The sequence below is a fragment of the Oculina patagonica genome, chromosome 13 (genome assembly GCF_052425735.1).
Source record: "Oculina patagonica isolate OP01 chromosome 13, crgOcupat, whole genome shotgun sequence".
In the NCBI taxonomy this organism is placed as follows: domain Eukaryota; kingdom Metazoa; phylum Cnidaria; class Anthozoa; order Scleractinia; family Oculinidae; genus Oculina; species Oculina patagonica.
In genome coordinates, this window is record NC_135770.1 from 9,126,837 (window position 1) to 9,141,304 (window position 14,468).

At 38.8% G+C, this 14,468-nt stretch overlaps 1 protein-coding gene across 2 annotated transcripts in view; it reads right to left on the minus strand.

Annotated features, from left to right (window-relative positions):
- Nucleotides 1–13,590, minus strand: part of LOC144635067 (bifunctional methyltransferase-like) — a 17,560-nt gene extending 3,970 nt beyond the window's left edge. The window contains exon 1 of one of the 2 annotated variants that reach the window (XM_078494138.1): nt 13,503–13,590. The gene's annotated coding sequence lies outside the window, so the exon portion shown is untranslated. Of the gene's footprint in view, nt 1–2,371; nt 2,487–13,502 lie in introns of those variants that run through there. The other variant, XM_078494137.1, reaches the window with a different exon arrangement.
- Nucleotides 13,591–14,468: the final 878 nt, after the last annotated feature.

The following is a 14,468-nucleotide window of genomic DNA, read 5'->3' on the forward strand; positions in this document are numbered from 1 at the left end:
TTCTAGAGTGGTAGCAAAATGTAGCAGTGTATTCATAGCAGACTCGGTTGTGATTACCGGTAAAATTATACTGACCTGGAAGCTTACTCGAAGCTTACATGTAAACAATAAAATCTTCTCTTGCCGGTCAAATTCGATCCAGTTCAGAAATAAAGTCAGGTCCGTAAAATAATTCAGTGAAAGAAATCTGACATACCTGTATTTGACTGGGTTGACTGTACGCTTTTCGATTGTTGATTAATTATTATGATTGGGAAATGTTACAACAAACTGCGATACATGTTTACGTGATCTTTTCTGTCGAAACAAACTAACATAATTTTTAGATAACTGAAACTATTTGTGAGACATGTTTACGCGTGACTCTCTACGATTCTATGTCGATACATGCAACTTTTTATTCGGATTGAAAACCTAAGGGGCTCTCAAAACCAAATTAATTTTGTTCTTCAAAAGTTCCATTCAGTGAATCATAAGGTAGTTATTGATTAACAAAATCCAAAATTGAGTGTAGCCAGAGAGCGGCAAACATTCAGGCTATGCTGATGAGTAAATATAAAATATTCGATTCCAAAGAAGATGACAACAAAATCTTACCGGTAAGCTGTAAGAATTTCTTCTATAGCCTGCAAGACCTTAAATTTCTTCTTCTTATACTTTTGAACTAATAAGAATCAAGATTCGTGGCTAATTTGTAAAGGGAATGCTTTTACCAACTCAAAATGCCCCACACACTAATAAAATCTTTATAATTTTGAGCCGCCGAGGGCCCTTAGGCCTCGTTCACATGCAACTTCCGGCTTTCACTGAATCGGTGTATTGCATTACACACACAAACCATCATCACTTGATCACCGGAGTGTCCGTAATAAAGAGGTTAAGTTTACGATGAATTTTCTCTGGGTCGAGATTTAGTGTTCGCTGTCCGTATTAGAAAGGGTCCATATTATAGAGGTTTTTCCTAAAGAAAATATGTAAGAATTCTGTCGGGACATCGGAAATTGTCCGTAATAGAGAGGTGTCCGTATTAGAGAGGTGACCGCAAGGAAATGTTCGATTGTATATATTTCTGAATAAATTTTATGCTTCACCGTTCCCAAAAAGCTAGTTTGGATCAAGCGTCTTAAGTGCCAACATTATATTTGTTTGCCGGCGCCGCGCGCAGACGAGACTAACCCCTTAGCCAGGGTTACGTCTGCGACCCAGGCTAACATTTGTATGCTCAAGAAATTTGAAATTGCAAAACTTAAAACAAACCAAACTTTGGTACCTTGAAACTAAATCATTCCATTTGCGTGTTTGTAGAACAATGCACAGCTTTAAAAGTATTGTCATATATTGCTATCCTTCAAAGTTCAAAGGAACCTGTCAATTGAGAAGGGATTAAGAATCGCTCGAGGTGTTCTTCAGTCTAGTGATCAAACCAATAGGAAGCTAAGTAGTAATCAAAGCAATTTTAATTGCTAAATATTTTCAAGTGCTTTTTCACACAGTATGAGGTCAATGAGAGGTTTGCTTGTCTTTTAAAAGAAAGAAATGTGTATTTCGAACTTGCTGCCATTTTGACTCACCTATGCCAGTTTTTACGTTCGTCGACTAATGAATAGCAATTTTTTTCCACAAATTGTCCGCGAAGTAACATGACGCCACATGTCATCAAAGCCGCGACAGGCTTATTTCACAATCACCAAGTTATGAAAACTAGGTTTTGGGCTTCAACATCTCTAACCTACTAACAGAGGTTAAATCAAGCAACTCAATTATAGTCTCCAGAAAGCGCATCAGTATTTGATAGCTACTTGTCGCTTTTACCCCTTGGATGAACGTCTCAAAGACGACGTTTAATACTGCCCGAGCCATAAACCATAGACTTTCGTCCTCCATATGCTCCGCCGGACGTATAACGACCTCTCGCGACTTCGTCCGCTAGCTCGACTGCTTTGTGGCCTACTGTACTTGAGAGGTCGACTTGTGGCAAGTCTGATCTAAACATAGACCGACAAAATTTCCCTGTTTGTTCAAGCTACGCCACTAACTGCTTCCTAATTAAATCGCGCTCGGAATAGTAGGCTAATGGTCCGGGTGAACTGGTCGGACGGACGAACGACCATAATTCAATCGATGCACTTCACCGATGGCCAGCGAGAGTTAATAGTAAATAAGGGAAATAAATTTGGGGGGTAGCCTGCGTGGCAGGCGTTTCAGTAAAGGGTAGGGAGAGGGGAAAACGAGAAGCGCTATAAGCGCTTGTCGCTTGCCCCTCTCTCTCCCTTTTGAACGCTTGCCACGCAGGCTAATTTAAAGATGTCCGCTTAATATGATGTCCGATTGAAACAGGTTTCACTGTTTTACAAATTCATTCCCAACTTACCTCACGTTGACAGCAATCTTTTGTAAAAGAGATGCAGTATTATAGAACGAACTTCCACACCGCAAGAAAGATTAGAACTGTGCGTGACTGACTGCACAGCATGCGACACAAAACCATACATTATGGCCCAGACATAATGTAATTTATGTCAAGGCGTGGTGCTCACATGATAATCCGTTGGGTAAAGGGACGGACGGACCATTACAAATATAAACCGGAGTGTTATGTGGTTTAGCACAGTATGAGGTCAATGAGAGGTTTGCTTTTTAACAGAAGGAAATGTGTATTTCGAACTTGCTGCCATTTTGACTCACCTATGCCAGTTCCATTACCAATTTTCACGTTCGTCGACTATTGAATAGCAATTTTTTACATAAATTTTCCGCAAAGTAAATTGTAAATTGACGACGGCACATGTCATCAAAGGCGCGACAGGCTAACTGATTTAGGCATTTCACAATAGAGCTTAAATCACGCAACTCAATTATAGTCTCCAGAAAGCGCATCAGTAATAAGCTAGTAATTAGATAGCTACTTGTCGCTTTTACCCCTTGATAGGTCTCAAAGACGACGTTTAATACTGCCCGAGCCATAAAGTCCTTCGTCCTCCGTGTCCCGCCGGACGAAGGACGACCTCTCGCGACTTCGGCCGCTAGCTCGACTGCTTTGCGGCCTACTGTACTTGAGAGGTCGACTTGTGGACTCGAGAGGTCGACTTGTGGCAAGGCTGATCTCAACATGACCGATAAAATTTCCCTGTTTGTTCAAGCTATGCGAGCTATGCCACCAACTGCTTCTAATTAACGCTCGGAATAGTAGGCTAATGGTCCGGGTGAACTGGTCGGACGGACGAACGACCATAATTAAATCGATGCACTTCACCGATGGCCAGCGAGAGTTAATAGTAAATAAGGGAAATAAATTTGGGGGTAGCCTGCGTGGCAGGCCGGCGTTTAAAGGGTAGGGAGAGGGGAAAACGAGAAGCGCTAAGCGCTTGTCGCTTGCCCCTCTCTCTCCCATTTGAATGCCTTCCACGCAGGCTAATTTAAAGACCGATGTCCATTAAAAAACTAAAGAACAAGAAGGCGGCTGGTACAGACCGAATACGAAATGAAATGTTAAAAAGTGGCGGTCACCTATTGATGACCTCACTGAAAAGACTCTTTAATCTTATTCTTGATGCAGGAATGTTTCCTGATTGTTGGTCCATGGGACTGATTACACCTATCTTTAAATCAGGGGAACTGAAGTCAAATCCAACTAATTACAGGGGCATCTGCGTGACTAGTTGCCTTGGAAAACTATTTACAGCCCTTTTAAATAATAGACTACAAAATCTCACCAAAAACAAAAATCTATTACATCCCTCACAAATTGGTTTCATAGAGGGATTTCGGACATCGGATCACATTTTCTCTTTACGAACTCTTATTGACAAATATGTAACTAATGCAAACAAGAACATTGAGAAGCTTGAGAAGCTTAAAATCGGGCGCTTTGCCTTGAAAGGCAGGGTTCAGTACAGCAGAAACCACGAAGCAGTTACTTAAGTAGCACTCAGTCCATGCTTTTAAGTATAGGATGCCAAAAGTTTCTAAGGACGTTTTTAAGTTTTCTTTTTTTCCTAGATCAATAACAGAATGGAACTTGCTGCCCGCTGACTTAGTGAATTGCAAGTCATTATCGAATTTTAAATTCAATTTAGGGAAGCATGTAAACAAGTAAATTGTAACTAAGTATTTTTATATCTTATTTATACATGTACATTTTGTTTTTGTTATTTTGTACTCTTATAGTTGATGTGATGTCTTAAACGATGTTATCAACTCAATAAATGTAGATGTAGAAATAAATGTAGACTGTGTTTGTGTAAGTCACAGGGCTTGCATGAGCTGTATTAGTGTGCATAATATAATATCTAGAACGTTGTCGAGATTGCATTATTACTTAATGACATGATGGTTTCAATTTATAAATGTATCTCACACAATACAAATAAACGATTGAAGTAGACGACTAGACAATGTAAAGTTTTAAGACTTAGCAAAGTGCAGTGTATTGGTAATACTGTAAGGTGCGGTTTCACCTGAAGGTCGTGTGCTTTTCGGTATTTTCCAGGCATTGCACTTTGATGGGACAGTACTACAACTGTTTACCGGGGAACTACTATTGTCAAGAAAATGATCACAACTTGTTGATGAATGATTGAACATTTGTTTCATACCATTACTGTAATAGCAATTGATGAAGGCTTTTAGTCCTGAACCAAAGTATAAGGACTGGGAAATACTGAAACCCATTATCAGCCACCTTAAACGGAAATATCTTGTTGGTGTTTCAAGGAATCCAAGGAAACTTCACTCATCCCATGTATCTATGTATTGCGGTATTTTGTAATTTTTTGAGTGATTTTTGGGGATGTTTGGCAGGTGATAGTTTCTTTAAAAGAATTAGTAAAATTTAGACAACTAAGAAATATTGAAAATTTAATGTGAATTTAACATTGGAATTTGAAGTTAGAAATTGGCAGACGGACACCAAACAGTCCCGTGACATCCTGGAGTGTTTTTGCATGGGGGTCAACTGTGTGATGATGTTTCCATTTTTTTCTTCAATCCCCACTGATAAAGAACTGTTGTTGGTGTTATATTGGTGTTATCACATGTCAAGCCTTTAACAAGGTATGAAAGAACACAAGGATTTAAATTATTCTGGTGCTCAATTTTTGCGTACCGTAGTTATTCGGTTATAAGGCGCACGGTTTTTTCGAGGAAAATCTGTTTTTCTGTCGAAAGTTCATGCCAAAATTGGGGTGCGTCTTATAGCCGAGTATTTTCGCCCAACAAAATCTTATGACCGCCATTTTACCGGAACTTATAGTTAAAACAAGAGTAATGAAAACACTTAATGTTGGTTATTGACTTTTACAGTATTAAAGATATAAGAAACATTAAGTTAAGTTTAAACGCAAAGTTTATTATCACGTTTGTAAAATGAGTTTTAGTAACATCTGTATATGCCAGCATTTTGTTGAAATTAGACAAAGAAAATCAAGCATACTCATTTGAAACAAACCTTTCTAAGCGTGGAAAGTGGAAAATGACTTTAGAAGACAAGGAAATCACCAAAAAAGCTTGAGAATCTTTGAAAAACACTCCATAAACAAAGTTCGTAGCGATACGAAGCATGCTTGAGAACTTGGTAACCAAGCTACAAACTCAGTGGTCACTGGTAACTACACGTCTGCCAGGTTACTAAGCCGCTAAGTTCGAAGCCTGAACGATGGAAAGATGTTTTGCTCAAGTGGATTTACGTCTTTTTTAGCAGGAAATGTTAGCTTTTTACTCGAAGATTGTGCCAAGGAGTATGAACAACATTCAAACATTCAAATTTTGTAAGAAAAAACTGTCCTTAAATTGATCACTACATCTTTTCAACTCTCCAACTCATGATGCGTCTTATAACCGAGTGTTTTAGGAGAATTTTCAGTTTGTAAACTTAGCATGACAAAGTTGCCAAGTTTGGGGTGCGTCTTATAACCGAGTGCGCCTTATAACCGAATAACTACGGTAACTAAAATTAATGTTACTCAAATTCCTGATGGATTCTGTCTTAAACTGTTACGAGCTTAGTATTTCCAAATTATTGCATGTCAATGTAAGGCAAGACAAGACATGCCTTGGTTCTTATGTAATTCTCTTAAAAACACATAAGATATTGACTATAATTTTGTCTGTGCTATGGCAATTCACAGTGGGGTGGTCTTGATGTGTCTTTAACTTGTAGACTGGACTGGACTAGACTAGTAAAACGCGGACTAGTAAAACGCGGACTTGTAAAACGCCTCTAGACACTTCGAATTCCTTGGCCCCAATCATCTTACGGCTCTCTTCAATACATAATGTCTCAAAAAAACAGTAACCTCAGAAAGAAGTCAGAAGCAAATAAGGTCGAAAGACCGAATTTGAACATATAACGGCAAATGTTCTAATGTCACGAACGTAGGAGTCGTGTAGGCCCGTCACCTTTATTTACCACATACTGCCCCCAAATTAAAACAGTACCCTCAGAAAGAAGTCAGAAGCAAATAAGGTCGAAAGACCGAATTTAAACATTTAACGGCAAATATTCTAATGTCACGAACGTAGGAGTCGTGTAGGCCCGTCACCTTTATTTACGATTGACTGTTGATTTCTGGACGGGCCCCGTTCTACCTCGTGCGAGCAATACAAACGACTGCACTCAACAGACGTCAAGTAGTGGAAAGAAAGAAACATATGCACACAACTCATAGCATCAATCCCATTGTTTTAGTAGGGGTTTGCAGAACGAACATGTGCTATACTGCAAAAACATCTCCACGCTAAAACAGACCATAGAGTGCTCAAAAAAGCTAGAAATATGCCGTCGAAGAAACACACAAGAGCTTCAAACACAAATTGTTTCGCTCGCTAAACCGTTTAGTTTTATCCGATTTACAAGCGCTTGTTTTACAAGTCCGCGTTCTACAAGTCCGTGCTTAACAAGCCCTCGTTTTACAAGTCCGCGTTTTACAAGTCCGCGTTTTACTAGTCCTCGTTTTACAAGTCCGCGTTTTACTAGTCCGCGTTTTACTAGTCCGCCTTTTACAAGTCCGCGTTTTACCTGAGTCCGCGTTTTACTAGTCCGCGTTTTACAAGTCCGCGTTTTACTAGTCCGCGTTATACTAGTCCGCGTTTTACAAGTCCGCGTTTTACTAGTCCGCGTTTTACTAGTCCAGTCCAGTCCTCGAAATACAGTATGCCAAAACTCCCCGCCCTCTAAAGATAAGTCCTTGACGGTTCTTGTCGTTTTTCGGTGCCTATTCATCTTCGGCATCTTTCTCATCCACCTCTCGTTCTGTCCTGTGTCTGTCATCACACGAAAGAAAAGCTGATTCTCAAAAAATCTGCCACAAAAGGAAATTGACAAAAACAATATGAAAACCATATATCGAAAGTTTCTTATTCTAAAATTTTATCATACGTCTTAATTCAGAGCTACAAAGAAGTTCCTCCTTTTGAGTTATTGATACTGTTCTTACAGTACCTCTTTCCACTAGCGAAATTTTACAAAATTCCTTCGCGGCGAAAAGGTAGCGCGAATCCAGAACAAACTCCAATCGAGAGTGGGTTAATTCTAGATTACTATTAATTAACTATTACAACATTCATTTTTAAAATAGTTTCCCAAGCCGACTAAGCTAACTAAACGTCGAGTGTATCTTTCAGTAAACAAAACATGCCGTTATGACGCCGGAAATCCAGCTCACGCATACTATACCCCGTGACTCACGCAAACCTCCGACTTACGTGCTACTACAGTCATTCCTTTCTAAACATTTTTTTTTGACCACCACCGTACCTTTCTACCCAAAAAACTCATGAAACCGCCCGGTTTTAACCTGTTTTAACCTTTCAAAAATTAGAGCGTTCGAAACTAAATAAGATCCGTAATCACAAACAACATACAGCCGTTTACCAGCACTCTTTAAAACTCCTGAAACCCTTCAAAATCAGGCAAAATAAATCTTTGAAATAACCTTTATCAATGTTTCTTATTTTTTATTCAGTTCTATAAAATGCCTTTCATACACTACTGTCAAACAAAAATTTCAATTTCCTCAAAGTTTCAAGACAAAAGAATAACAAATATTTCGTGCACAATGTAATTTGATTAAGCCAATATTATCACGTCTAAAAATACTTCAAGCAATTCAGTGAAAACCCGGTTTTTTTTTTCGTATCAACGAAAACCACTTTCGAATAATCAATACATGAAAATAACAATAAGATCAAAAGGAAGAAAGGAACCTTTCTAATTATTTGAAGACTTTCAAAGCCGTGATATTATGCATCCAATCCGCGATAAAATTTAATTACAACAAAATCCAAGTTCTCATTTTGAATTCCATTTTTTTCAGTTGATACCTTTATCCAACTTGTGAAAAATTCCATTCAAGTTCCTATTAATACTGTACATTCCCAATGTTTTGCTCAGGTCTTCAGAAGCGTCTTACTAACCAAATCTAAAATAATTCCAAAACATGCTGTACAAACATTCTACTCTTTGTGACAAACGACTTGACGACCAATTGTTCAGAAATGAAAATCGTCACAGTTCTTGCTAAATAAAAAAAAAGTTTTACGGCGGAGTCAGGCTCAAAAAATATACCGCAAGATCACACCCCCATTCATAGTCAGAAACCAGCAAACCATCTAGTTTGCTAAAAAAACACTGCGTGACATCAATGGCGTTACCTTTTTCATTTACAAAAATAACTTTAACTTGTCAAAGTAAGTGCAATTTCACAATGGTGAATATCGGTACAGTATGGGGCCCAGTTCTCGGCCGGGTCCAGTTCTCGGCCACTTTGTGTTTAACGCGTTTTTTCACACTCCAGTTGAATCAAAAGAAAAAGGTATTTCCTTCAAACGATAGACTGATTCATGTGCTTTAAGTATCTTGAGTTTGATCGTTCAATTCGATATAGAAATCTCACACGTCGAGTTTACGCGGAGGTAGGTGAATTTGCATTCCCGAAAAAGTTGTTTGTTTACGGCTCCAAATTCATGGATGTAGTTAAATTCGTATTTTATCCAAAAGCCCCCACCATACGAGCTAATTTTTGGCATGTGAAACGTAGAATAATTCAGCTTTCTGCTTTAGTTAACTTTTCGTTGAACCGTTGTATTTTTTGGTCTTAATTTACTTCGAAATTTTTTCTTGCGACGTTTGCGTATTTGCCAGTTCTCGGCCACCCTGCTCGCTATCACAGCTTAGCGCTTGGTTTTTAATATAATTTCATCTGCTGCTGCCAGAATGAAAGAAATAAATGTTTTAAAAATAAAGTTCAATCTTATCTCTAAGTTTTGAGCTGACTCTTGTCTTGTCTATTATTTCTACAACACTTAAATCTTTCAAGACCTTTTCACTGCAAAATAAACCATTTAAATGCACGGGTCACACAATGCGGTTTTGCCAGAACCTGCACATAGGCAACTAGGCGCGTTAAAATCCTTCTTTTCTAAAGTAAAACAAAGCATCATAAAAATAATGTGGGATCGATATAGTATAAATAGGTTTACAGAGTGATTTTATGACTGTGAAAATTAATTGAGCATTTTTTTACAGATAATTACGCACAAGCTTTTTAGTGGCCGAGAACTGGGCTAAGGTGACCGAGAACTGGGCCCACAAATGGAGCTTTTATTTTTATTATTGCTCGGGCAAATTAATTTTTGACCGGTCGATAGCTTTACACCAAAAAGCTGAATAATGTAGCTAGCTCTGGGAGAAATTTTAAGTTCCTGCGGTTCTTCTGAGGTAAGAAATACAAGTTTACGTCAAAAGTGGCCGAGAACTGGGCCAAGGTGGCCGAGAACTGGGCCCACAAATGGAGCTTTTATTTTTATTATTGCTCGGGCAAATTAATTTTTGACCGGTCGATAGCTTTACACCAAAAAGCTGAATAATGTAGCTAGCTCTGGGAGAAATTTCAAGTTCCTGCGGTTCTTCTGAGGTAAGAAATACAAGTTTACGTCAAAAGTGGCCGAGAACTGGGCCCCATACTGTACTTTGCCCCGTAAGCTTTTTTCTCTGTCCTTCCGCCGAAGCAAAAAAACACAACCTGATTACACATTAACCCAAAAGTCGACCAAGTGTGCCTGCAACGATTTCCTGTCAAAACTAAAATGAAAACCATTGCGGTATGCGTCACCCGTAGCGGTTTTGTAGCAACCCCAAGCTATCCCCGTCTTTTTGGCCGCGCCAGGAGACTACGCTCTAGGACGACCAAAGGGTAAACTATAAATCGGCCACGCCCGATTAATAAGGGAAAATTATTTTGCTGTTTTGTTGATTTTCAAAAAGCTTTTGACTCAATATGGCATGATGGTTTACTTTCAAAGCTGATTACCTATATACTAGTTATGCAACGCTTTCGAGTGGTATACTATGGAATATCCCACGAGTCACTTGTATTTTCTCGGTATACACACGAGCCTTTAGGCGAGTGTGTATGCCAAGAAAATGCAAGTGACAAGTGGGATATTCCATAGTATACCACGAGAAAGTGTTGTGTAACTATTTTATACCATGCCATAGAAAATACGCTTACTAAATTTCGTCGAAAATACAAACGCAGCGCACTATGGGAAGGTTGGGTTGAATACCGTCGAATATACAACGGCTTTCCTGTATTCTGATTGGCTGTATTTTCTATGGCATGGTATAAAAACTAGGTGGACACTTTTATCAACTGATTTCAGATATGTACTCTAGATCCAAATGCGCCATAAAGTGCGGAAATCGTAGGACCCAATTCTTTAATTACAACAGGGGTGTAAGACAAGGATGTATTCTGTCTCCTCTACTATTCAATCTATATTTAAACGACTTTCCTTTTACTCTAGATAACTCTCGTGATACAGACGCAATTACCCTACCAAATGGAGATCCACTTAATTGTCTATTTTATGCAGATGATCTAGTCCTTATATCTCAAAGTGCTTCAGGTCTTCAAAAGCAAATCGACACACTCCAAAATTACGTACAAAAATGGCTGTTGAAAATAAATCTTCGGAAAACAAAAGTTTTAATTTTTCAAAAGCAGAACCGTAAAAGCACCCGGGAAAAATATTCTTTCTTTTTAAATGGAAACCAAATTATTAATACCCCAGATTACACCTTCCTGGGAACAATATTTAGCTCGAATGGGAGTTTCACCTCCTCAAAAAAGAGTTTAGTCGAAAAATCTAGACGTTCAGTATTTGCATTTAAAAGGTATATTGAATTCAACAAACTCTCTATATCCAAATGTAATTTCTTATTTAATGCTGTCTTTCTACCCGTTCTTTTATATGGTTCAGAAATATGGGGGGCATATGATAGCCTCAATCTTAACAAATGGGAGAAAGATCCTATCGAACGCTTTCACTCGCAATTTTACAAATCTTATCTTTGCCTTAATAGAAGAGCATCGAATGTCGCAGCAAGAAATGAAACCGGAAGACTCCCTCTCAAACTAACTATTTTCTCTAATACACTCAAGTTTTGGCTTCACTTACTAAACCTTCCGACTTCAAGCGTTGCCAGACAATGCCTTCAAATTTCAACTCAACTGGCAGACTCTGGAAAAAAATGCTTTATGCTCTCCATCTATGATATACTTAAACAATATGGTACCGATTTCTCTACTGATCTACAAACTATGATTGATACAAAAGGAGATAGATTAAAAACTAAACAGTTTCAATCCAAAATAATCAAAAACTTTAAAACTGGTTTAGAAATGCATCAACACGAATTGATTAGATGTAACAAAAAACTGAAATTTTACTCTACTTTCAAAACAGATGTTACTCTCTCTAACTCACTAGAACTAATTACAAATCTTAAACATCGACGGGCAGTAGCAAAACTTAGAGTAGGCAACCATAACCTACGAATTGAAACTGGTAGACATTCTTATCCTAAACTTCCTGAGCATCTGAGAATCTGTCAAAACTGCAGCTCAAATGAAATTGAAAACGAAGAACATTTTGTACTTAATTGTAGTAGATATGATACAATTAGAAAATCTCTAATAGACTACATTGTTAGTAATTATTCTGATTTTAGTTCTTTAGATGCCAATCAAAAAATTATATTTCTCTTTAATAATATAGATGCCTTTCTCTGTAAAAAATTAGGTTACTTCATTCATGAAGCTTTTGCACTAAGAAATGAATCGACAATCGCAACAATTGTCAATAAGTTGATCCTATTACTTGCCCTTACATATCTTTAGATGTAATTCGTATTATTATTATTATCATTATTTTCCTATACTTTTGCAATACCATTTGTAATTGGGAATGCAAATAAAGTGTGTTGTTGTTGTTGCATGGCCCAGACATAATGTAATTTATGTCAAGGCGTGGTACTCACATGATAATCCGTTGGGTAAAGGGACGGACGGACCATTACAAATATAAACCGGAGTGTTATGTGGTTTAGCACAGTATGAGGTCAATGAGAGGTTTGCTTTTTAACAGAAGGAAATGTGTATTTCGAACTTGCTGCCATTTTGACTCACCTATGCCAGTTCCATTACCAACTTTTCACGTTCGTTGACTATTGAATAGCAATTTTTTTACATAAATTTTCTGCAAAGTAAATTGTAAATTGACGACGGCACATGTCATCAAAGGCGCGACAGGCTAACTGTTTTAGGCATTTCACAATCACCAAGTCATAAAAACTTGGTTTTGGGCTTTAATAACTTCTTTAACCTACTAACAGAGCTTAAATCAAGCAACTCAATTAAAGTCTCCAGAAAGCGCATCAGTATTTGATAGCTACTAAAATTAGCTGTGATCCATGTCATCCATTAAGTTGCAAAATTGTTTAGCACTTAAAACGAGCCAAAAGTTTGTCCAAAAAGCCTTACCTATTAAGGAATCGTCTCAGATTTTACTATTCGCCACCCCATACATGGGAAATTTTGTAAATCTGAGCTTTCGGAAATGCCACTTCCTGCATTTAATTTCTGAGACACTTTTATGCGATATTTTCTGTATATTAACTTGTAATTTTATTAATAAGCTTTTGTTGGTGAGTCGCGTAGCTATAACTAGTACTGTTTTAGCCTACAATAGCTTTTTTGCGCGCTTTCGCATTTCAGCAGTAATCATGTCGCTTGTCGATGTTTAGAAATTCCTGTTTCACCAAGATTCAGGGCTGCGTCGCTTGTCGCTTTTACCCCTTGAAAGGTCTCAAAGACGACGCTTTTAAAATACCGTCCGATCCATAAACCATAGACTTATAATATAGTTCTTCGTCCTCCATGTCCCGCTGGACAAATAATGACCTCTCGCGACTTCGGCCGCTAGCTCGACTACTTTGTGGCCTACTGTACCGTGAGAGGTCGACTTGTCGACACGGAAATAAATTTTGGGGTAGCCTGCGTGGCAGGCGTTTAAAGGGTAGGGAGAGGGGAAAACGAGAAGCGCTAAGCGCTTGTCGCTTGCCCCTCTCTCTCCCATTTGAACGCCTTCCACGCAGGCTAATTTAAAGACCGATGTCCGATTGAAACAAGTTTTACTGTTTTACAAATTCATTCCCAACTCACCTCACGTAGACAGCGATCTTTTGTAACAGAGATGCAGTATTATAGAACGAACTTCCACACTTCAAGTTAGGTTAGAACTGTGCGTGACTGACTGCACACCATGCGACATAAAACCAGACATTATGACCCAGACATATGTAATTTATGTCAAGGCATGGTGCTCACATGATAATTCGTTGGGTAAGGTTGTACCAGGTACGCTAAATCTAACCAATGAGATTTGGGGGCGTTATTTCGAGGGTATATTATTCTCCCCCCCCCCGGGGGGAGGGGGGTGGATACTCCCATAAATGGGCTATACAGGTATGTGCCGCGGGATAGGGTGTGGTTTTTGAGGTTCTTTTGCTCCTTTAATTTTGGCATTGTGTTCCCGGTGTGATCCTTAAATAGGGTACCTAAATCCTATCAACTAAAAAAACGCCTAGCTAAACGAAAAGAAGCTATTATAAAGATTTGTGTTTTGCCGTGCGCGGCTGGGCGTTATTTGGGTCGTCACGGAACACTTCTCCTCCCCTTGAATAGGGTGTCATTGTCCCGGGGGGGGGGGCACTCCCTTATTAGGGCTTACCTGAGACGTGCGGCCCGATAGGGTATGGTTTTCAGGCTTTTCTGTCTTGAACGGGGTATACATTTCACCCCTTTTTGTCTAAAACGGGGTATCTTTGCATGGACCAAAGTCAAACAGGATATGCCTGCAGAGGTGTAACAAGCCGAATTTTCGCAAATTCTTCCGTATTGCGGACTTACGTTGATTTCGGCATTGATACTTAGCTTAATTCACGATCTTAACAAAGCCAATGAGGTACTTGTTTATGTCTTAGACGGGGTACGTATCAAATATTGGCATTCTGTCTTAAACAGGATGGAAAAATCAGAGGTTTGTGTCTTAAACAGGGTTAGGGTTTAGGAGGCCGGGCCGCACCTCACTACCCGAAATTACGTCGAGTAACCCCCCCCCCCCTCCCG